This window comes from Herpailurus yagouaroundi, unplaced genomic scaffold (assembly GCF_014898765.1).
Source record: "Herpailurus yagouaroundi ecotype Mexico unplaced genomic scaffold, PumYag 199, whole genome shotgun sequence".
Classification (NCBI taxonomy): domain Eukaryota; kingdom Metazoa; phylum Chordata; class Mammalia; order Carnivora; family Felidae; genus Herpailurus; species Herpailurus yagouaroundi.
This window is the reverse complement of record NW_024412430.1, coordinates 4783623-4805538: the sequence shown is the minus strand read 5'-3', so window position 1 is coordinate 4805538 and position 21916 is coordinate 4783623. Positions and strand designations below refer to the sequence as shown.

The following is a 21916-nucleotide window of genomic DNA, read 5'->3' as shown; positions in this document are numbered from 1 at the left end:
GCTAATTTCTCATCTCACAATCCAATCTCCTTCACTTCACTCTCCTAGTGGTACTGCCCAAAGCTGGGCCTCAGGGAGCTCAGGATAGGAAGGGCTCTTCCCTCCCTCCTTCTACTTAGACAGCTTAGATCCAGGGAAGGGGCTGGGTAGGTGGGAGGGTGCAGTGGGGGCTGGGAGACGCTGGGGTGTATTTCCACTTCCACGCCTCTCCCCAGCCCGGTTTCTGGGAGGCGGCTCAGTTCTCTCTAGCCCCCGGCCTCTGCTCCCTTGCTTGAGCTCTCTGAGGTCCCACGGGGACTCCCCGGTGCCCTCTCCTCTGGTACCGGAGACCTGGCTTGACCACGACTTCACTCTGTCCTCAGCTCCTGACACGGCCTCTGGGTGGGGCCTTCTCACCTTGGGTGGCATATTAGTCTGCTGGGAAGGCTGCCCTAACAAAGACTACGGCCTGGGTGCCTTAAACAACAGATTTCTCACAATTCTGGAAACTAGAAGTCCAAGAGCAAGGTGTCGGCAGGGTTAGTTTCTTCTGAGGTCTCTCTCCTTTGCTTGGAGATGGCCACTTTCTCCCTGTGCTCTCTCGTGTTCTTCACCTTAATGTGTGTCTGTATCCTAATCTCCACTTCTTATAAGAGCATCGATCATATCAGACTAGGGTCCCATTTTTAATGACCTCATTTCAACTTAAATATCTCTTTAAAGACCACCATCTCCAAATGGGAGATGCTAGGGATTAGGCTTTAGTATATGAATTTGTGTGTAGGGGGAGTGGGTGGAGACACAATTCGGCGCATAACAGGTGGGGTGCTCTAAAAATGACTCAAGTCCACTATTATCTGTGGGGTCACTGTATGATGTAGGAATCCTGTATCGCCCTACCCCATCACACTGTGGTAGCTCAGGCTACCCCCTGCCACTTTCCTCAGGACACACACACAAGTCCACTGCCTACGTAGACCGCCAGCTGGGAGTGGGATGAATACCATGGAAGGTATTCTGAATCTTTACCCATGACCTGCTTGGAGCAACCCTCACTTGGCTTTGGAGGGGCAGAAAAAGGCTCACCCCACTATTCCTAACCAGCAAAGACTCTTGAAAATTCCTTCACTCTCCTTTCCCCTAATCTTCTGCTCACATAGGCTAGGGTGATGGTTGAGTTTGGCAACAAGCGGCTCATCTTTTAGGAGGCCTTGGGAGAAGCATCCAACCCAACTGTCGAGAGCGTCTTGCCGTCTCTTTCACTCTCATATGGGCTACTTTGCACCACTGTGCCCTTCGCCTTGGACCCAACTTGTCCATTCACTGACTAAAGGAAATTTTCTACTTAAGTGATTTATTTTTTTTTACAAAAATGTAAGGGATAGCTTAGATGCCCATTAATGGAAGAGTGATTGAACAGGGCACTAAATTCATCATGATATGTCAATGCAAAAAAAAAAAAAAAAATGTAAATGCATTGACACGAAATGGCATCTCAGATATATTTAATAAAGAAACGAAATCTCAACATGGTATGTTTAGAATAATATTTGTATAGTTATGCACACTGATACATATGTTTAGGCACAGCCAAATTCTAGAAGGAATAGACATAAGCTATTAATAGCAGTTATCCATATGGAGTTAGGTATGGGAAAAAGGGGCCTTTTGCTTTTTATTCATTTACTTTTCTGTGTTGTTTCCATTTTTAAAACATCAGCATGTGTGGCATTCTAAAACAAAGAGGTAACGTAAGTATAATTAGATTCTATAACAGTTTCTGGAAATCTTCTCTTGGGCAAAGTCAAGTTAATGCTAGAAAAATGAAGTGCTAAGTAGTACTTTCAGCTGTTTATCAGTAGCAATACGACGCTGTCACGTCCCCCAGCCATATTACCAGGGATCTCAACGTCTCCCAAAATAAAGTGTAGGAAGCCGTAGGCATACACAGAAACACGGAATGCCAGCGTCACCGAAGAAAGGCGGAGAAGCCCAGCCTCCGATCAGCCCACCATGACAGGCGGCCCCCTCTGGCCGCACGTCTATCATATCCTTTCCTCCTCACAAGTATCTCTGAAGGTCTGGGCCGTGCAAGCGGTAGGGATATCAAAATAAAAGACGCCCGGCCACTGCTTGCTTCTCGCGGCCACTGCTGATTCATGTTTTGCAGTGCTTTCTCTTCAGTTTATCTGATTCTACCCGTCTTTTACAGTCAGTATCTGAACTCTGCCTTTTGATAGTTTCCCTGTTCCCGTGGTCTAGTCTTGGCCTTGGGCTCCTTTGACTGTTTCTGTGTTTATTTCCGTAGGCGTGTGGCTTTTTGTGTTTCAGTCTTGCATCTTGTGTCTTTAAAAAACAAAAAAGGGGGCGCCTGGGTGGCCTGGTGGGTTAAGCGTCCGACTTCGGCTCAGGTCATGATCTCACGGTCCGTGAGTTCGAGCCCCGCGTCGGGCTCTGTGCTGACAGCTCAGAGCCTGGAGCCTGTTTCAGATTCTGTGTCTCCCTCTCTCTCTCTGCCCCTCCCCTGTTCATGCTCTGTCTCTCTCTGTCTCAAAAATAAATAAACGTTAAAAAAAAATTAAAAAAAAAATCTCCCCCTATTTTTGGTTCTGAAAATTCCACGACTTCATGTATGTTCTTCTTTTCCTTAAAGAAAAAGAAAAAACTTGATTCGCGTAGCATTTTTCCGCCTCCGAAAGTTTTCGTACTTTTGAAATCAACATCGTCTTTGAGTAGCGTCCCTTTAAGTCATTGTTATCTGTTTCTGGTTCTCAAATGAAGAAACTGAAGCGGAGAAGAGAAATATTTCCTTCTGGATGGGCTGACTGTCAGCTTCTAAAGAGCCAGCTGGTACTGTGTTCCCCATAAAATCCCAGGGGTGCTGAGGGCACCACTCACAGCCTGCCCCCAGCGAGTATTTGTTGAATAAAATACCTGATGGATGTTCCAGTATCCTGTACCTTTGGTAACACCATCCCATTTTTATTTTCTGGGTTTCCTTCCCGATGGCTCAGTTTTTCCTTGCTTTCCTCTAGCGTAAAGCTCCTTCATCTTTTCATTCCCACCCAGTGACTGGCTGCGAATTAAAATAGAGTCACCCCTCCGACCCCAGTGACCCCAGGCAGCAGGCTATGGCAAGATACAGGCAGATTTCTGGAATCCATTCCTGCAGTCAGCTCCCCATGAGTTCAGGCCCGAGACCGATAGGGACACACGCAGAAATGGACACACAGATGGGGCGCCTGGGTGATTCAGTCGGTTGGGCGTCTGACTTCCACTCAGGTCATGATCTCAGGGTTTGTGAGTTGGAGACCCGCATTAGGCTCTGTGCTGACAGCTCAGAGCCTGGAGCCTACTTCCGATTCTGTGTCTCCCTCTCTCTCTGCCCCTCCCCTGTCGTGCCCTGCCTCTCTCTCTCTCTCTCTCTCTCTCAAAAATAAATGAACGTTTTTAAAAAAAAAAAAAAAGGAAAAGAAATGGACACACAGGAAGGAATTGTACCTGAGTGTTCCAAACTGTCCCAGTGGCAAAAGAGACAGAAGGGAAGCTTCCTGTCATTTTTTTAAGCCACCATATCCCAAAGCCTGTGCCAAAGAAGAGGTTCCACAGATCTATACAAAAGGGCTTTGTGCCAGGTTAAGATTGGGAAACACCATGTATCATACCCTCCTTTTGAAATTTTATGACACATGTGAACCTGTCATAGACTCTGAGATGTCCCAGAGAAAATAAATCTGATTTTTGTGTACCTCACAAAGGTAAACCAAGGAAACTTTCTTTCCTTTTTTCTGTTTTTTCAATTTTCTCTCTCTCTCTCAACACGTTAATGCCGAACAAAATTTTCGAAGCACAGCTCTGAAACTTAGCCCAGCGTGATATGTGAGCCTCTCCACACATCTTCTTGGACTGTATCTACCCAGAGCTCAGCAAATGCAGCCTGAACTGCTCTGTCATAGTGATTCTTCTTACAAACCAGTGCGGTTGCCATAGGGGAGGTGGCTGGGGTGAAGGGTGAGATAGATAAAGGGGGGTTGTGATGATCACTGAGTCATGTATGGAATTGTCAAGTCATTACATAGTTCATCTGAAACTAACAAACAATGTATGTTAATTATACTTTAATATAAAAAAAGTGTGACCTTAGGGTGCCTGAAGCATCCAACTTCAGCACAGGTCATGATCTCATGGTTCATGGGTTCGAGCCCCACGTCGGGCTCTGTGCGGACAGCTTGGAGCCTGAAGCCTGCTTTGGATTGTGTCTCTCCTCTCTCTCTGCCCCTCCCCCACTTGCACTCTGTCTCTCTCTCTCAAAAACGTTAAAAAAAAAAAAAAGCGTGACCTTAGGGAAGTTACAGAATTCCTACGTGCCTCAGTTTCCTCGTCTGTAAACAGGGTAGGTAACACTACTAACACAGGGAGTTGTCAGGATTAAATGAGTTGATTTAGGTAAGGATAGAGAACACTGCTTGACATGTTCACATGTCACAGTTTATGCTACAGAAGGTTAGATATTGCTGTTATTATTTTGGTAATTTTGCTAAAAGTTATAATAGAAAAGTGGTTTTCAAAAGCAGGTGTCTTGGATTCCAAGATATTTTTTTTTTTTTGCATAGAGAAATCTATCCTAAAATTCATATGGACTCTCAAGGGACCTCAAATAGCCAAAACAATCTTGAAGTAGAAGACCGAAGTTGGAGGTCTCACACTCTCTGATTTCAAAAGTTATTACGAAGCTATAGTGATCAGAACAGTATGATGCCAACATAAGGACAGAAATATAAACCAATGGAGCAGATCAGAGAATCCAGAAATAAACCCACGCCTATACAGTCAAATAATTTTTAAAAATTTTACTTTTACGTAATCTCTACACCCAACGTGGGGCTCAAACTCACAACCCTGAGATCAGGGTTGCCCTAATGATTGAGCCAGCCAGGCACCTGTGGTCAAATGTTGGTTTTGTTTTTTTTTTTTTTTAATTTTTTTTTTTAACGTTTATTTACGAGACAGAGAGAGACAGAGCATAAACGGGGGAGGGTCAGAGAGAGAGAGGGAGACACAGAATCTGAAACAGGCTCCAGGCTCTGAGCTGTCAGCACAGAGCCCGACGCGGGGCTCGAACTCACGGACCGTGAGATCATGACCTGAGCCGAAGTCGGACGCTTAACCGACTGAGCCACCCAGGCGTCCCTGGTCAAATGGTTTTTGATAGGAATAACAAGACCACACAATAGGGAAAGGACAGTCTCTTCAACAAATGGTGCTGAGAAAACTGGATATCCACCAGCAAAAGAATGAAGGTGGACCCCTACCATATACCATATACAAAAATTAACTCAAAAGGGATTAAGGACCTAAGTGTAAGACCTAAAGCTATAAAACTCCCAGAAGAAAACATAGGGGGGGAAGTTTCATGACAGTGGATTTGGCAACACTTTCTGGGATATGATACCAAAAGCACAGATAGATACATGGGACTATATCAAACCGGAGAAGGACCTGGCTACATACTCACTCCCGGGCAGCTCCAGAATCCCTAATCCCCATCCCTGCCTCCACTTCTCTTTTCCTCTTTCCTCCATCTTGCCAAGGGTTAGGGCGTAACAGATCCAGGTTAGCTGGCCTCTTGGCAATGGGAAAATTCCAGATCACATCTAAGGTGTCCGAAGATTCTGAACTCCCTTATGTCCTCAATTCAAAGCTGGAAAGAACTTCCTTCATACCTCCACCCTCAACCTCATTCTCCTGCCAGGAATTTCTCTGTAGACCTTCAGACCAGTTTAAGAAAAACCAATGCTCAGGGGCGCCTGCGTGGCTCAGGAGGTTAAGCCTCTGACTCTTGATTTCAGCTCAGATCATGACCTCATGGTCTGTGAGTTCGAGCCCCATGTCAGGCTCTGCACTGAGCGCTGAGTATGGAGCCTGCCTGGGATTCTCTCTCTCTGCTCCTCCTCCACTAGTTCTCTCTCTCTCTCTCTCTCTCTCTCAAAATAAAGAAATAAAACTTAAAAAAAACCCAGAATGACCAAAACTAGAGAGGCAACCTATCATAGTGGGGCCAAAGGTATCAACCCCATTTCTTCATCCACAAATTGGGTTTGTTAGGGGAGATAATGTAAGATTTCAAAGAGATAATGACTAAAATGTTTGGCAAGTATTTAATTGCCATCATTACAGTATTTAATTGTCATAATAATTAAATATCAATATAAATAAATGTATTGCCATAAATTAAAGTTAAAAACGCAAATAATAATATAGTACAATTATTTGGGGCTAAACTAGGCCTCCCATATTCACTGTGAGTCACCAAGATGGTCATGAAACCCCTGACGTGACCTTTAGACTCAGCCCAGGAGTGTGGCAAATGACGCATGGGGGCCAGTCACCAAATACGGAATCAACAGGAATTTTCAGCACATCCACTATCACATTTCTAAGGTAACTGTTACGGGCTGGATTTTGTCCTGTAAAATTCATGTTATGAAATTCTAATCCCCGGTACCTCAGAATGGAGTATATTTGGAAATAAATACTTTAAAGAGGTGATGAAGTTCAAATGGAGTCATTTGGGTGGGCCCTAAGCCCATATGACGGGTGTCCTTACAAGAAGAGGAGAGTAGGACACACACATGGAAGGAAGACCATGTGAAGACACAAGGAGAAAGCAGCCATCTCCAAGCCAAGGACAAGGGCCTCAGAAGAAACCAACCCCACCGATATCCTGATCTTGGACTTCCAGACTCTAGAATCGGGAAAAAATTAACTTTTGCTGTTTAAGCCAGCCAGTTGATGATGCTTTGTTACGGCAGCTCAAGCAAACGAGTATATTATCTGATCTTTTCCACTGGTACACCTAGCTCCAAGAAAGCCCTTCTACTGTTTCTAGGAGGGGCAAAGAGGGAAGCCCAAGTCAGGCCCCTTGAGACTGAGACAAGGAATCCATCACCTTTACTTACACATGTCCCACTGCATAGTATAATTACATCCTTTGAAGCTAATTTACGGGACTTGATTAATTTCATACTCTCCTGAGAGACGTATTTGGGTATTGTACAGCTATGCCAGCTTTCCAGAGAGCTCGGATTCCTTTAGCTACCTCTTTTACATTGCCATGTCTTCATTGTGACAGGTAGACGGATATTTGGGGAGACAATGTGCTTCTGCTTTTGAATAATTGTTCACAGAATTATAGCGTTACGGGAGATTCCAAAACTCTGTCTGGCGTATCGCTCGCATTTCCTAGTTACCATGCCAGCGAATAACAGTTAGGACTGAGAAATAAAAGTAATAGCCTGAGACCAGTCACCTTCCCCATCAAGCTAGTTAGAAACAAGCCTTGAGCTTATAAACTGGTAAGTACGTGGAAAATTTGGTGACAGCCATTTATGTCAAACCCAGTCTCAGGCCTTATATCAAGGACATGATCTTTGATCATCCCTGAATTTAGTCTAAGGCACAAAGAAAACTTTCCTATGGGGTTTTGCTCCAGCCCAAGCTTTCTTTTAGTTATCAATACTAGCCTTCCCCTGGATCAAAAATCTTCAGCTCTCCCATTATCTCCATCTTACCTGCCCTCCTAACCTCTTGCACAGCTTCTCTCTTGCGATCACATTAGGTTGGTTTCACTCCTCTTTTATTTTAGGAAGAGCTATTTCTGGAACTTCCAGTTTCATCAACCTTGCCTGGGTATTTCTGGGAGTTGGCTGTAGAAAAATGAATTTGCTAGGAAACCTTTTTATTCCTCTTTGAATAAAAGGTTCCCTTGCTTCACGGGCATTGGTGGCTTTCGAAATGGAGCTTCCGTGTTGGGTTCAGACAGCACTAAATCCTGGTATAGAAAGCCTGTGTTCCTTTATGACTTTTTGGACTGAAAGAGGTGTTGAAAGATCTCTGTCCACAGGCAGAACTGTACCTAAACATTCCAATTATCCACCTGAGGTTTCCAAACCAGCTTCCCGTGAGCTTTGACGGAGGTAGCTTCTACGGTACTCAGTTCGTTTACCAGGTTACTCTTTAAAGTAGGAGTTCAACAAACATTTCAGTCCCAGAACCATATGGAAAGCATGAAACTAGTCTGGGGGAGGGCATATTACAAAAAGAACGGTTCAGACACACATTTTGCCTTTCCAGAATTTAGAATCTAAGAGGATAAAGAAGGAAACACACATACGGGTTCACATAAAACAGCACGAGTGGAGTGAAATGGCATGCGAGGTAATGACGGAATTTCAGAGGCAGGAGTAGTTCCTCCAGCTGAGGGCATAGAATCGATGAACCTAGAAGTCCCCAGACAAGAGACAGTGTTTGGGCTGCACCTGGTGAACGGGTGGGGTTGGGAGGGGGCTAGATTACATCTGAGCTCTCCTGTTCCCTCTCTCCCCTTTATCCTCAACCCTCAACCCATAATTAGGATTTATTCTGTTCTTCCTTTCTGTGGGTCGGAATCTTCTCGGAGCTTGTCCGGGACACTGTTTGGCCTGATCTCCTGCCTTCAAATGCGGGCGGGGGGGGGGGGTGGTTCTCTCTCCTCTCCTTGTAAGATTAGAGTTGGCCACAGCCCAGCAGGGAAGAAAACTAGAGGAAAATGTCAGCATCCGCTTCCCACCCCACCCCAGCAGGTACACCTCAGCAGACACAGAGGCTTGCAGCCTGTGCTCTTGGTAACGGTGGCTAAGTGTAGTCCTAGAAACCATTGGCCAGCATGGGACCATGACCTCATGCTGACTCGTCAGACGTGGCTCTAGCTCTCCACGAGTGCCTCCACCAAAGCTGGCTCTGTCTCGCTCAGATGGAGACGCTCATGGCTTTCCTTCACCTTGCTTCTGTGAACTTCTGTCAAGTGCAGCGACGCTGCAGACCCTCGGTCACGGGGAACGAAATGATCACCCGTCACAGGATGTGCCCGCCCTTCTCCAAGCATCTCCCCAGTAGACTCTCACCTGCCTCCGTTTTCCAGCCCTCTACCTCTCTGCCGCATGGGCCCTTCCGGGATCCCCTCCCTGCTTTCCGCGCTTGCCACCGTTCTAGCCTCTACCGTGTCTCAGGTGGACAACCCCCTCCCTCACACCCTTGCTTCCCGTCTCTCCTACACCAGTGCCTCGCCAATACCAATCACCACGGCGGGCTCAGGAAACACTGGCTTCCCACTGCCAATACCTGGGACACAGATCGCTTTGTTTCACCCTCGGGGGTTCTCCACCATTTAGACGGATCCCCCCCTCCGCCCACCGAGGGTCCACAACGGCTCCACCTTGCAGACAAAAAGGGCTCCCAGGTTCCCAAGTCTTGCTGACGGCTCTCCTGCCTCTAGAGTTCGATTTGTCTTCCCTTCTGCTGAAGCGCTCCTTCTCCCTACTATTGAATCTACTTTATCTGCGTACTCACTGTATCCCGTACTTGCTCCTTTACAACAAAGGAGGAGAGAGGCTCTTCCAGCTTTAAGGGCTCCACCGTTGCACTTCTTACGGAACTGACTTCACTCTGCCCTTTGCAAGCCATTTGTTTTACCCCCTCCTCCCCACTAGAGCCAGGGGAGAGACTGCTTCTTGACTATGTGTGCATCGCGTGCCATCCTTAAGGACAGCATCTTGCTCATAATAGACGCACAAGCTCTGAGAGGGGTATTCAGTTACATTTCCCACCTCCCCCCATTTTTGTTTTGTTTTGTTTTCACATTTCCCCCCAGTTTTTAAGGGTTGTGAAGGAACTAGGAAATGCCACCTCATCCTTAAAATAGAAGCCTGGTAATTTTTTTTTTTTTTTTAAGCCCTGAGAACTTTAAATGCATGGACGAGATTTCGCTAGAGGCTTCTCATAAGGCTGCCGGGTGGAAGGAAATAGCACAAGATCAAGAGCTTGTGGCCACTTGGTCCAGATCCCAGCTCAGCCACTGACTGTGACCTTGAGCCAATCCCTCACTGTAACCAAGGCTCCTTTTTTTTTTTTTTCCTGCCTGTAAACTGAAGAAGTGAGTGCAAACGAATTCTAAGATTTATTTCAGCTTCTATTACCCTAGCAGTAGAAACTCAGGATGTAAGAACAATACAGAGAACAATACAGGAAACTATCAAAACAGTAGGCAAAGGACTTGCCAGAGCCCGCAAATGATAATGGTCCTCAGATAGGGGGCATCCACTCCTCTTCTCCTTCCTGCACCTCGCTTGCACATCTATCCCCCAGGACCCCCAAGATTCCTGCCATTATTAATGCAGAAGGACCTGCATCCAGGTGTTCTTTGTCAACTCCGATGCAGACAGGACACCAGGGACAGAATCTGTCCTTCTTTGCCTTTCCCTCTGCCCCTTCTTCCCCTTGCCCGTTTTCCCCAGCTATACTATTAACTGGAATTGATAAATACTTGGGAACTTATCCCCAATTCAAGCACTCTAGCGGGAAGATGGTTCACGTCAAGCCTCTGTCTACAAGATCTTGGCGTGTCAAACAAAGGGCAAGCAGTTCCAGCCTGGGTAAGAAGACAAAAAGCAAAAAACAAAAATAAGCTTTTACTTGCTGTAGGTGAACTCGAGCTTTCCCATCATAACCTATATTGACCACGTGAACCTATGGGCAAACCCCACACCCTTGTCTTCTGGCTAGCAAGAAAGTATGAAGTCTAAAGGTCAAGGAAGTATTATGATCCTTTAATAAGAGAGAAATCTTTCCCCAGGACTAAAGCCATTCGAGTCTGAAAACCCAAATGGAATGTGAATGGAAAGTCACTGGGATATAGCAAAGAGAACCCTAATCATGGAAAAACGTTACTTTGCCTTCTTGTTAATAGAAGACTCTGGCTTATTATCCTTAAGCATCTTTGAAGCTTTACTTTATTCAGGACATAAAGGGGAACTTTGCATTACAAAGCGACGTCTCGGGGATGTCCGGGTGCTGCTGAATGTTTTATTTGTCTCTGAGTTGCAAAGCAAGGTCCAAGCCATTTTAAAGTACCAAGCTTTGACTACCCTGAATATGTGTAATTAATCAATAAAGCTCAGAAGTCTCTCAGCAATTAAGAGAAATGTCATGGGTCATTTTTTTTTTTTTTAATCACCAGGAATTTTAATCTAATGATTCCAGATCTTACATTCTGCAAACACGATCAGTTACGATTTTAAGAGAACTTTCATCAAATCGCACATTTTGGAATGGTCTCACAGGGTGAGAGCCCCCGTTTTCTCTGTGGGAGCGGCCTGGGGCAGCCATCCAGTTGTGGGTAAGCCTGGGAGCTGTGCTCCTCTCACAAGGCAGTTTGCATTAAGACGGACACCACATCAAGAGTTCCTATATGAAAGAAGGGGGCGGTTTATACACAGATGAGGTCTCCCTCCCTTAAATCACCAAGACCAGTACTCGGATCTCAGGAACAATCACTTTTAAATCACTTCCAGGTGGGGGGTCTAGTTTTGTTTTTTGGTTTCCACAGAGGAATTTAATAACCTGTGTATTTCTTGCTTGAAATTGACCAGGTGGTCATTTTGTTTTAGTTTTCATATAACTTAGTATCTCAGTGAAATATTGATACGCTGTACGTAGGGTACTGTATCTCCCGATTCTGAAAAGGCGGTAGAGAACGACACAAGCCCATTTTTGAGGATGACCTATATCCGCAGCTTAGAATTTAGGTAAGATTTAAGGATTACAAGATTCATTTGAAAAAAGAAGTGTGTGTTACCAGCTTCAGTAACTATTAGCAAGGATATAAAAAATAAAAATGCCACTGGGCCAGGGCCGATCCGCTTGTCAAATAGACACTGTAATTAATATCCTAAGCAGTTCCCAAATTGTCACTTCCTCCGATTTTCTATCTCCATTTTCATCCTAAAGGAAGAAACAATGTCTATAGCTGTGCAGTCTGTGTTCCCTAATTACCTGACTGCCAAGGGAGGGGCAGGGGATAGCGTCAAAGACCACAAGCCTTTCCGGTCCGAGTTGATACAGAATGAAACGCGGCGGCCTCCAGCTGTCACCGGCGAGGGGGCTGGGCGGAGCCCCCGCATCCTCCCATCCCCCCTCCCTGCTCCCCCTCCAACTTCCCAGCAACAACAGACCCGTCCTCCAGAACACTCTCCATCGCAATCTGTCGTTCAGACACGCGATCGTCCCAAAGCCGCCCCGGGACCCACCTACCTTCTGAAGGAAAAGAGGAGGCTGGCTCCCGGGAGGGCGAGGATGCTGCCTTACAGCTCCTCAGCATCTCCCTTCTGGAACAGTTAAGTGGAAATACGGATTCGCCTCCATTTTCTGGTCACATGATCACTGGCACATCTAAATAAGGATGATCACCTGCCTCCCAGATCCCCCCCCCCCCCCCCCCCCCCCCCCCCCCAGGGAACAGGCCACCACTGACGCTGGGGCTGGGGGTGGAGCTGGGCTGCGCAGAGTTTCCTCTGAGAGCACAAAATACTCTCTCATCCAGGTGGCGGAGTCAGAAACGCCACCTTGATTTTGGTGTCTGCTGGGAAAAACTGCTGCACCCCCTGTTCCTGAGTGAGATTGGATGTGAATGGGCTCAAAGCACAGGTTAGAAGGAATCTAGTTCCCTGAAACATCTTTAAAAAAAAAAAAAAATCCTGTAGCTTCACAGCATACCCGGTGAGATGGCAGCGTGATTGTTTTTGTGGACAGTGGCTAAGGCCGTAATAAAATGGACTTTGGAAGCATGATGGGGTGCATAAAGTCCCACTGGAGGTTCCAGAGAAGGTTAGGATGTTTGCCCAAGAACCACACAGCTTTGGCTGCTGGAAGACAGGTGGGTGAGCATAAAGCAGGTACACCCTGAAGTCAGAGGCCCAAGTCTGATTCTAATTTCTACTACTTATTAGCGAGTTTGGACCAGTGACTAAACTTCCTGGTGCCTCTGACCACTGATTTGCAGGTGGATAATAATAATAATGGCACTTTATTATTATTATTTTTAATTTTAATTTTATGTAGGCTCCGTGCCCAACACGGGGCTCACACTCACAACACTGAGATCAAGATTCGCACACTCTGCCTACTGAGCCTGCCAGGTGCCCCAGTAAAAATGGCACTTTAAAGAAAGATGATCTAGGTACAAATCTTGTTTGTTTGTTTGTTTTAACATTTATTTTTGAGAGACAGGTGAGCGGAAGAGGGGCAGAGAGAGAGAGAGGGAGACACCGAATCCGAAGCAGGCTCCAGGCTCCGGGCTGTCAGCACAGAGCCCGATGTGGGTCTTGAACCCACAAACCGCAAGATCATGACTTGAGCCGGAGTCTGATGCTTAACCAACTGAGCCGATCTAGGTAGAAATTTTAAAGAGTTTAGGTGAAAATCAACGCACGGTAAATGTTAGCTATCAATGCAATTATTCATTCTAAAAAGGCTAACAGAAATATTTGACATGCTTAAGGTAAATGAAATAGGAACGAAACGTTTACATGACAGAAAGGCGTGATTGGTTTCGTTTGCTCTTCAAAGAACAAAAAGTATATTGTCAGACAAACCAAAGATTTCTGATCCCCACCAGGCAAAGTGTCAATGCAAGAAAGTAACTATGGGTACCATCCCCAGAACTGGACTGCTAGAAGTTCCGTGTTACATGACCTTTTAGTTTGTTTGGTGGGGGGGAAGGGACTACCATAGGGCGATAGGGCAGTGTTAGGTACTATTCTAATTGATCCACTACTAATAAAATAAGAAAGTGAATTACCCAGCAGAGGACCTGGCTATGATAAGTACTTAAGTAATGTTCGTTCCTATTCTTAAAATGAAGGGCATTTCATTTCCTCACCATGGCTGTTGGGGGCGGTGGGAGGGCAGTGGGGAAGGGAAAAGAGGAAGAAGGAAATTTGTCTGTATCTTTCTTTAAGTGAAAAGCCTGCCAAATTCTTCAGAATTATGAGCAGTGATGAAATAATTTCTGGAGGAGACTAAGGGTGGGGGTGGGCATCAGGAAGGTGTGACTTTGCAGGGTCACTGACTGGCAGAGGCTCCCCAAAAGCGTCAGTGCGTTTCCCAAAGCCAAGACGCGCCAGACGCTGTCAGGGAAGAACGCCGAGCGGGCCCCCCCCATCCAGGCAGGTTGTACCTTGGGTGTCCAGGTTGAAGGCTAAACACGGGGGGTCTTGCCTTTGTGAGGTGCGAGCTCATTAGGAGTTCCCCTTTCGGATGGAAAAGGCAACTGCTGACTGCTGCAGAAAGGGGAGCTAAATGTTGTAGAACAGACACGGTAATTATCCTAAAAAAATCTATCCTATGATCCGTTTTAAAAGTCAGCAGCTGGGGAATGCCTCGCCGGCGCGGCCGATTGAGCATCCGATTCTTGATTTCGGCTCAGGTCATGGTCTCAGGGTTCAGGTCAGGATCTTAGGATTTGTGAGATCGAGTCTCGAGTCGGGCTGTGAGCTGACAGCGCAGAGTCTGCTTGGGATTCTCTCTCTCTCTCTCTCTCTCTCTCTGCCCCTCCCTCCCTCTCAAAATAAATAAATCAACACTTAAAAAAAAAAGTCAGCAGCTGATATGTAAGTTGATTAAGTCCCGAAGCCAACCATAGAAATCTTTAAAATATTTAAGGGGCACTTCACTAAAGGGGGAAGTGTGGGACACTGTTTTCACCAATGATGCTCTTTTGGTCTTGTAGGATGTTCTCTCAGACAGCACCAGGGCAGAAGAGTCCTAACTCAGAATCACCCGGGCACTTGAGGAAACGTATTACTTTATCCATTGCACTGAAGCAGTTACAATTACTTAAAAAAAAAAAAAAAAGAATTACTGCTTAAATGCAAGAAGTAGCATCCTGATCATTATATAGACAAATAGGGTGTGATAGCCGTCAAACTCTCCAGGGGAGTTTTATGCTTTGAGAGCCCAAGACATTCAAATCATCGTTTAATAAGTTAAGGTTAAAAAAAAGAATGAAAAAGGTCTTTGAAGATATACATTGTCGACTGCTACCTGAGCTGATGGGATAAGAGACGATTAAGTAAGTAGAACGGTTTTACTTCTCGGGACAGACTGGTGGAGGCCAAGTTGAACAGGCACACCTGCTCTTCTCCAGGAGGCCGAGAGAAGGAGGTAACATCACTTTAAGAAAAGTGAAAGGGGATAAGAATCTCCTGGGGGAACGGCTGCCAGAAGAAGTATAAGGACACTAAAAATAGGTCATTATAGGGGCGCCTGGGTGGCGCAGTCCGTTGAGCGTCCGACTTCAGCCAGGTCACGATCTCGCGGTCCGTGAGTTCGAGCCCCGCGTCGGGCTCTGGGCTGATGGCTCAGAGCCTGGAGCCTGTTTCCGATTCTGTGTCTCCCTCTCTCTCTGCCCCTCCCCCGTTCGTACTCTGTCTCTCTCTGTCCCAAAAATAAATAAACGTTGAAAAAAAAAATTAAAAAAAAAATAGGTCATTATAGTCTTAAATTTCAAAAGAAGGGGAAAGATGGATTTCGCAACATCTGAAAAGGTACATATCCTTCATTATGAAATGAATGTCCGTGTCCCCCCCCCCCCGCCCCAAATTCACCTGTTGAAACCCTACTCCCGCGTCGCATGTGACGGACGGTGGAGGTGGGGCTTTGGGGAAATAATTAGGAGGAGATGAAGTCATTAGGGTGGAGCCCTAGTGAGTGGAATTAATGCCCTTCTTTTTTAATTGTTATTATTTATTTATTTATTTTAGAGAGAGAAAGAGCAGCAGGAGAGAAGGGCGGGGGGGAGGGGGAGAGAGAGAGAGAGAGAGAGAGAGAGAGAGAGAGAGAGAGAGAGAGAGAATCTCAAGCAGGCTCCATGCTCCGTGCAAAGCCTGACACTGGGCTCGATCCCACACCCTGGGATCATGACCTGAGCTGAAATCAAGAGTTGGAAGCTCAACTGACTGACTGCCCAGGTGCCCTGGAATTAGTGCCCTTCTAGAAGGACCCCGGAAAAGCTCTCTTGCTCTTTTCCACCACCGTGTGAGGACACAGTGAGAAGCTGGCAGTCTGCAACCAAGGAGAGGACTCTCATCGGAACGTGACCCTCCTGGCACCCTGATTTCAGATTTCCAGCCTCCAAAGCGGTGAGAAATTTCTGTCGTTTATAAGCCACCTAATCTGTGGGAATCTGTTGCAGCCCAAACTAAGATACTCCCGAGCTAAATTTACAACATGTCCCCTGGAAAAGGAAGCAGCAAACACCAGAGGTTATCAGTTTCATTCAAGGCAAACTGTGTTGGAACAACTTGGCAGAGTGCATTCTCCCACGTGGAGACAGAACAAAATCAACTAAACAAGTAAACAGAAGACAGGGCAGTGGGAAGTATGGGGTTCTTAACCTTGGGAATACTGACACTTCGGGCTGGATAATCCTTTGCTCTGTGGTGTGGGCTGTGTAGCAGCATCCGAGGCCTTTGCCCATTAGACGACAGCAGCATCTGCCCCAGTGTGACAATCCAAAATGTCTCCAGACATTGCCACGTGTCCCTGGAGGTGGGGAGGTGGGGAGGCAAAATCGCCCCTCGTTGAGAACCGCTGCGTAGAATAACTTGGCCGTACACATTCTGCCATTGGAGGCGGAGTAGTTATAGAAGAAAGAGCTCTCCGGGGAGGCATGAAGGATAAGAATAAGCCAGCCATGTCAAGAGAGTTCTAGACAGAGAGTACCGCTGGCACCAAATCACTAAATTGGAAATGGTCTGGTGTGCAAGCCTCAGGATTGAGGGAGAGAGTGCTCTTACTGATCAGAAGTGTAAGCAGGGACTAGGACACATAGGGCCTTATAGGCTTGTAGTAAAGAATCAGAATTATATTCCAAAATAAATAAGAGAACATTGGAGGGTTTTAAGAAAGAGGGTAGTGAAAGGAAGATATTTGCATTTGAAAGGTCTCACTCAAGCCAGTCAGCGGAGTATGGATTGTAGGGCCAGGTGGATAGGAGGAGACGGGAGTGTAGTTGAAGGATCCATCTGGGCCGACCAGGGCAAGGCCACCATGTAAGGTTGAGTAGAGTGTTTGTGTGCTGGACTGATAGAGTACTGGGGCTTGGGGAGGTCACTATACTCAGCCAGATCGTTATAATAAGTGGAGAAGGAGGCCATGTCCAATAATGCTAGTTGAAAGATCCAGGTCTGACAAGTAATTCCAATCTTCAATTTCTGTCTTGGACTGGAATCGTTCGTGAACAGTCGGGGAACGTAAGTATTATGGCACTGTATGAACTTGTAGCTCAATTATGGAGATGCTGGCAGAAGCAAATAGTAATTGGTGCTCAGCTAAGCAGGGACCTCTGAGACAAATACAAAGACCATGAAACATACTGAGGGGAAGAAAACCATCAGCTATCGAGAAAAAGAATAGATGAAAGCAGAATTTAATACAGTGGAAAACAAACAAAAAACAAAAGGAAAACAATAAAGATCAAATCTAGTTATCAGAAAACAAACCCATCTCTGGGGCACCAGGTGGCTCAGTCAGTTAAACGTCCGACTTCAGCTCAAGTCATGATCTTACCGTCCATGAGTTCGAGCCTCGCATCAGGCTCTGTGCTGACAGCTCAGAGCCTGGAGACTGGTTCAGATTCTGTGTCTCCCTCTCTCTCTGCCCCTCTCCAGCTCACGCTCTTTCTCAGGCTCTCAATAAATAAATAAATATTAAAAAAAAAAGAAAACGAACCCATCTCTAGAAAGACTGAACAAGAAAAAAAAAAGAGAGAAGATACAAATAAATAATATTAGGAATAAAAGAATGTAGCTGCAGATGGAAAAAATAATACATGAACAACTTTATTATGAAGATTTGGAAAACTGATGAAATGGACAATTTTCCAGAAAAATATTAAATAGCAAAGTTGACACAGGAAGAATTAGAAAACCTGAATAGACCAGTAATCACCAAGAAATAAAATTACCAGTAAAAAAAAAATCTATCCCTCCAACTAAGCAACAGACACAGATGATTCTATAAATACGGCTCCATCCTCATGTATTAGATGATCCCCCTGGATTATACAAGTTATTCCAAAGAAGAGAAAAAAGAGGGAAGTTTCCCTCGTTTGTTTTATGGTGCCATGAAGCATATAACTTTGATTCCCAAACTAGACAAGAGCCGGATGATGAAGGAAAACGCCAGGCCAATGTCATCTATGAAAATCTAAATGATTTTGAATGGCAGAAGGAAACTAGATTCTCCACTAAGGTTTCTAAGATCCCCTCATCTAAATGACTTTGCTCTCCCCCTTCAATTAATATTTGACTCGAAGCCACAACTTTATGAGTATCAACGCTGTTTGCAGCAATGACAGAAGTAAAGATGTCTGCACCATGACCACAGCCTCTAGTGGCTTCCATCCAGGCGCATGAATAGGAAAGACTCTGATAAATACAACAAGAGGCAGAATGTGAGGAAGGCCACAAAACAGGTGCAAAGCCTAGGACGATTCAGGAGAGAAAGGGCTTCCTTCTGTTTGAAAAGACTGGAGAATGTTTTAGGAGGGAAATGGCATCTCGGCCTAGGTCTTAAGTGAAAAGTAGAATTTCAGTGTGCAGGAAATAGGATGGAGGAAGAGCAAGGACTTAAAAGAGGTGCTAAGGGCAAAGAAGCAAGGAAAAAAAAAAGAAGTCTTGTCAGAAGAACCATGAACAGGATATATGCATTTAAGGACATTAATAGATATGTAAAAATCCACCACTAGGGGCGCCTGGGTGGCTCAGTGGGTTGAGCATCTGACTTTGTCTCAGGTCGTGATCTCATGGTTTGTGAGTCTGAGTCCCCCGTCGAGCTCTGTGCTGACAGCTCAGAGACTGGAGCCTGCCTATGATTCTGTGTCTCCCTCTCTCTCTGCCCCTCCGCCGGTCACGCTCTGTCTCTGTCCCTCTCTCTCAAAAATAAATAAACATTAAAAAAAAAAAAAATCCACCACCATCACATGACTTAAAAGTAGCTGTAAAAGAGGGGCGTCTGGGTGGTTCAGCCAGTTAAGCGTCCGACTCTTGGTTTCGGCTCAGGTCATGATCTCATTCATGGATTCATGGGTTCAAGCCCTGTGTCAGGCTCTGGACTGTCAATGCAGAGAGCCTGCTTGGGATTCTCTCCCTTTCTCTCTGTCCCTTCCCCCACCCGTGCCTTCTCACTCTCTTTCAAAATAAATAAATAAAACTTTTTTTTAAACAAGCCTTAAAAAACATAGCTGAAAAAGAAAAATAGTGAGAGGATCACATCATGGAGTTAGGACTTGGATGAATATAATAAAATAAGTGTTCCAGAATTCTATTCATTCGATAGGGGCGAGTGATACATTTGTGAAATGTGAGCTTTCAAGGGGCCAACTCAAAAGGATAAACGTGATCAGTTATATAAGTGCTATTAATTAAAGGAAGTCACATTCCTTAACAGTCAGGATGGAGACTGGATTGGATTTGCTCACAAGAGCACAGGTATTCCCCGATTAGGAAATCATGCTCTCAACAACATCCTTGCCATACAGATGAGTTTCACTGGGCTGACTTAACGTCTTCCATCAGCATGAGCCAATGGCATACAAAAAAAAAATATATATATATAGGATAGAGAGACTTCACGGTATCCTCTGTGACATGGGGCAAGTGTATAGTTTTCTGCTGGCTTGAACTTAACCCTGGGCAGAGTCGGGGACTTGTATAGAAGCATTACGTAACAAGCGTTACGTGTTTTTCACTCAATCTTCCGGTTGATCAACATTTTGAGATAGTTTATGGGAGTGAATTAAAAATTTTACTGCCTGGCCATTACCTAGCACCAAACTTGCGTATGTTGACCATTAAAAGAAGCCACATCCCTTAACCAACAGTTAAAATGGAGGGGAGGCAGCATCCCAGTCTGGTCCACTGGCATAGCGTGGATTTCCACAAAGTGTGACCCAATCCTGGGGTGACTTTTGACAGCCCTGGTTTCAAAAGAACTCTCACGTGGACCTTGGAAACAGATCATCCAACGCGCTGGGGGGATCGTTAACTATCCTGTAGGTTAACATTATCTCAGTCTGCTCTTCAGGAGCTGAGGTTCCATTGCTTTCTAATGAAGCCAGCTGTAGTGAATAACATCTGTTTGCTTCTTCAGCTTCACCCTCTTACTTTCCCTGTCCTGCTCTCTGTCCCAGGAGGCTCTCTCCCCCTCTGAGTTCCACTTGGTTTTAGGGGCCCCGGTGGGAGATCAGCGGGAGGAAAGTGGAGAAGTCAGGATACGCACTCCATGCACTCGTCTGGCTTCTTCCCTGGCTGGCTGTGCCCCTCCACACTAGGCCTCTCTGCTCTTCTCAGGGAAATGGAAATTTCTTGTTCTCGCTTCTGATAATCACCCTCCCCTTCCACCCCCTGCCCCCCAGGCCTCAGATAACAGCTATACTGTTTCTCTTCCTGAGCTACTACACCCTTCCTTGTGAATCCCTGCTTCTGTCTTTGCAAATACTCCCTTTATTAAATATTTGTCGAATTATCCTCATTTGAATGTGTCATCTCTCTCCTGCTGGGTCCCTGACAGACAAACATATCCTGCTTTTGAACGCCATGGCTTCTCGTCTTTCTCAAATGCCATCAGTTTTCCTGGGAGTCTTTTTTTTTTTTTTTTTTTTTTCCTGACTTTAGTTCTGACATTTCACCATTCCAGCTGGAGAAATACCTTGGATTCTTCCTCAGACTAGAAGCCAACACGGCACGAGAGGGCTCCTCTGTGGGTGTTCCTCCCACGGACAGCTGACTTGCTCTATCCACCTCATCTTGGCGTTCAGGGCTTTCTCTTGCTATAACAATCCTTTTACCACAAGATACCACATCTAGAAATAGTTGGGAAGACTCAGATGCACCTCGAAGGGTTTTGATTCTCTCACACCTCCCTCTGGCCTCTGGCCACACGAGTTGGCCCGCAAACCACAGATGGGGAGAAGCTCACTGATACACAGGGACCGTCACTAATCTGCTGTGGTGGGAGATACGTGTCCAGGCATGAAAGGGCTCAGTAGGTCGCATGACAGTGTGAAGAGTCAGAGGCGAGTTTGGATTCAGTTATTCTCCAAATCACACTCTGAGAATTCTGCCCATTAAACTTGATGTACCCCTCCATGGGACAACGGGAGGAGGAAGAGATGCATTCACCTACAGAATTACAAAAAAAAAAAAAAAAAAAAAAAGATTGTTTCAGCCTCTGTGTCTTACTCACAAGCACTGGGCTGGAAGGGAGACGACGTAACTTCCAGTCCCTGTTTTCCCACTTTCTCATTTCTGGATGACATTAACAGCTCATTTGCTGAGTTGGTTTGTTTATCTATGAAGCTGGGATAATAAAACTGGCCCTATTTGTCTCAAATGGCAGTTGTGCGAGCAGATTTATGTGAAGTCTGCTCTGGGTAGGGCTGGCCAGAGGTGGAGAGGTAGGAGGGGCTGGTGGAGAGACTTGGGGAAAAAAAAAAAAAAAGCAGCAAAATTTTTTGGGTTTTTTTGCCCCAAAAGGAAGGGGCGCCTGGGTGGCTCAGTCGGTTAAGCGTCCGACTTCAGCTCAGGTCATGATCTCAAGGCTTGTGAGTTCCAGCCCCGCGTCGGGCTCTGTGCTGACAGCTCAGAGCCTGGACCCTGCTCTGAATTCTGTGTCTCCCTCTCTCTCTGCCCCTCCCCAGCTCACACTCTGTCTCTCTCTCCCTCAAAAATAAATAAACATGAAAAAAAAAATGTTTTTTAAGGAGACGAAGGCCTGAATTGAAGCGCAGATTTAAAGAACTCTTAATGATACTTAATCGCCACCAAACATAACACACCAAGTGATCACATAGAATCACGAAAATAAACGAACGCAGACTCAGTGCCAAGCTTGGTCTTCCAGGGTTGGTTCGGGGCAAAGCCACGTAACCTCGAGTAAACAAGGCAACGCTGTAGTTGATGGAGTATCGGCTTCCCTCGGAGAAAGGGCAAATGTGTGCAGCTGGGCATCAGCCTGTCCAAACAGCAAGACCCAGAGAGGGGGTAGCATGTGCTCAAAGAGC

The 21916-nt window shown here is 45.8% G+C and overlaps 1 protein-coding gene and 1 long non-coding RNA gene across 9 annotated transcripts in view; one reads left to right on the top strand and one right to left on the bottom strand.

Moving 5' to 3' along the window:
* PRUNE2 (prune homolog 2 with BCH domain) overlaps positions 1-21916 on the bottom strand; it is a 274947-nt gene that overhangs the window by 51612 nt on the left and 201419 nt on the right. The gene's annotated exons all lie outside the window — the stretch shown is intronic.
* LOC121013609 (uncharacterized) lies at positions 12350-14739 on the top strand. The gene is made up of 2 exons (XR_005782804.1): positions 12350-12498; positions 14582-14739. It is a non-coding gene; the product is annotated as an uncharacterized LOC121013609 (long non-coding RNA).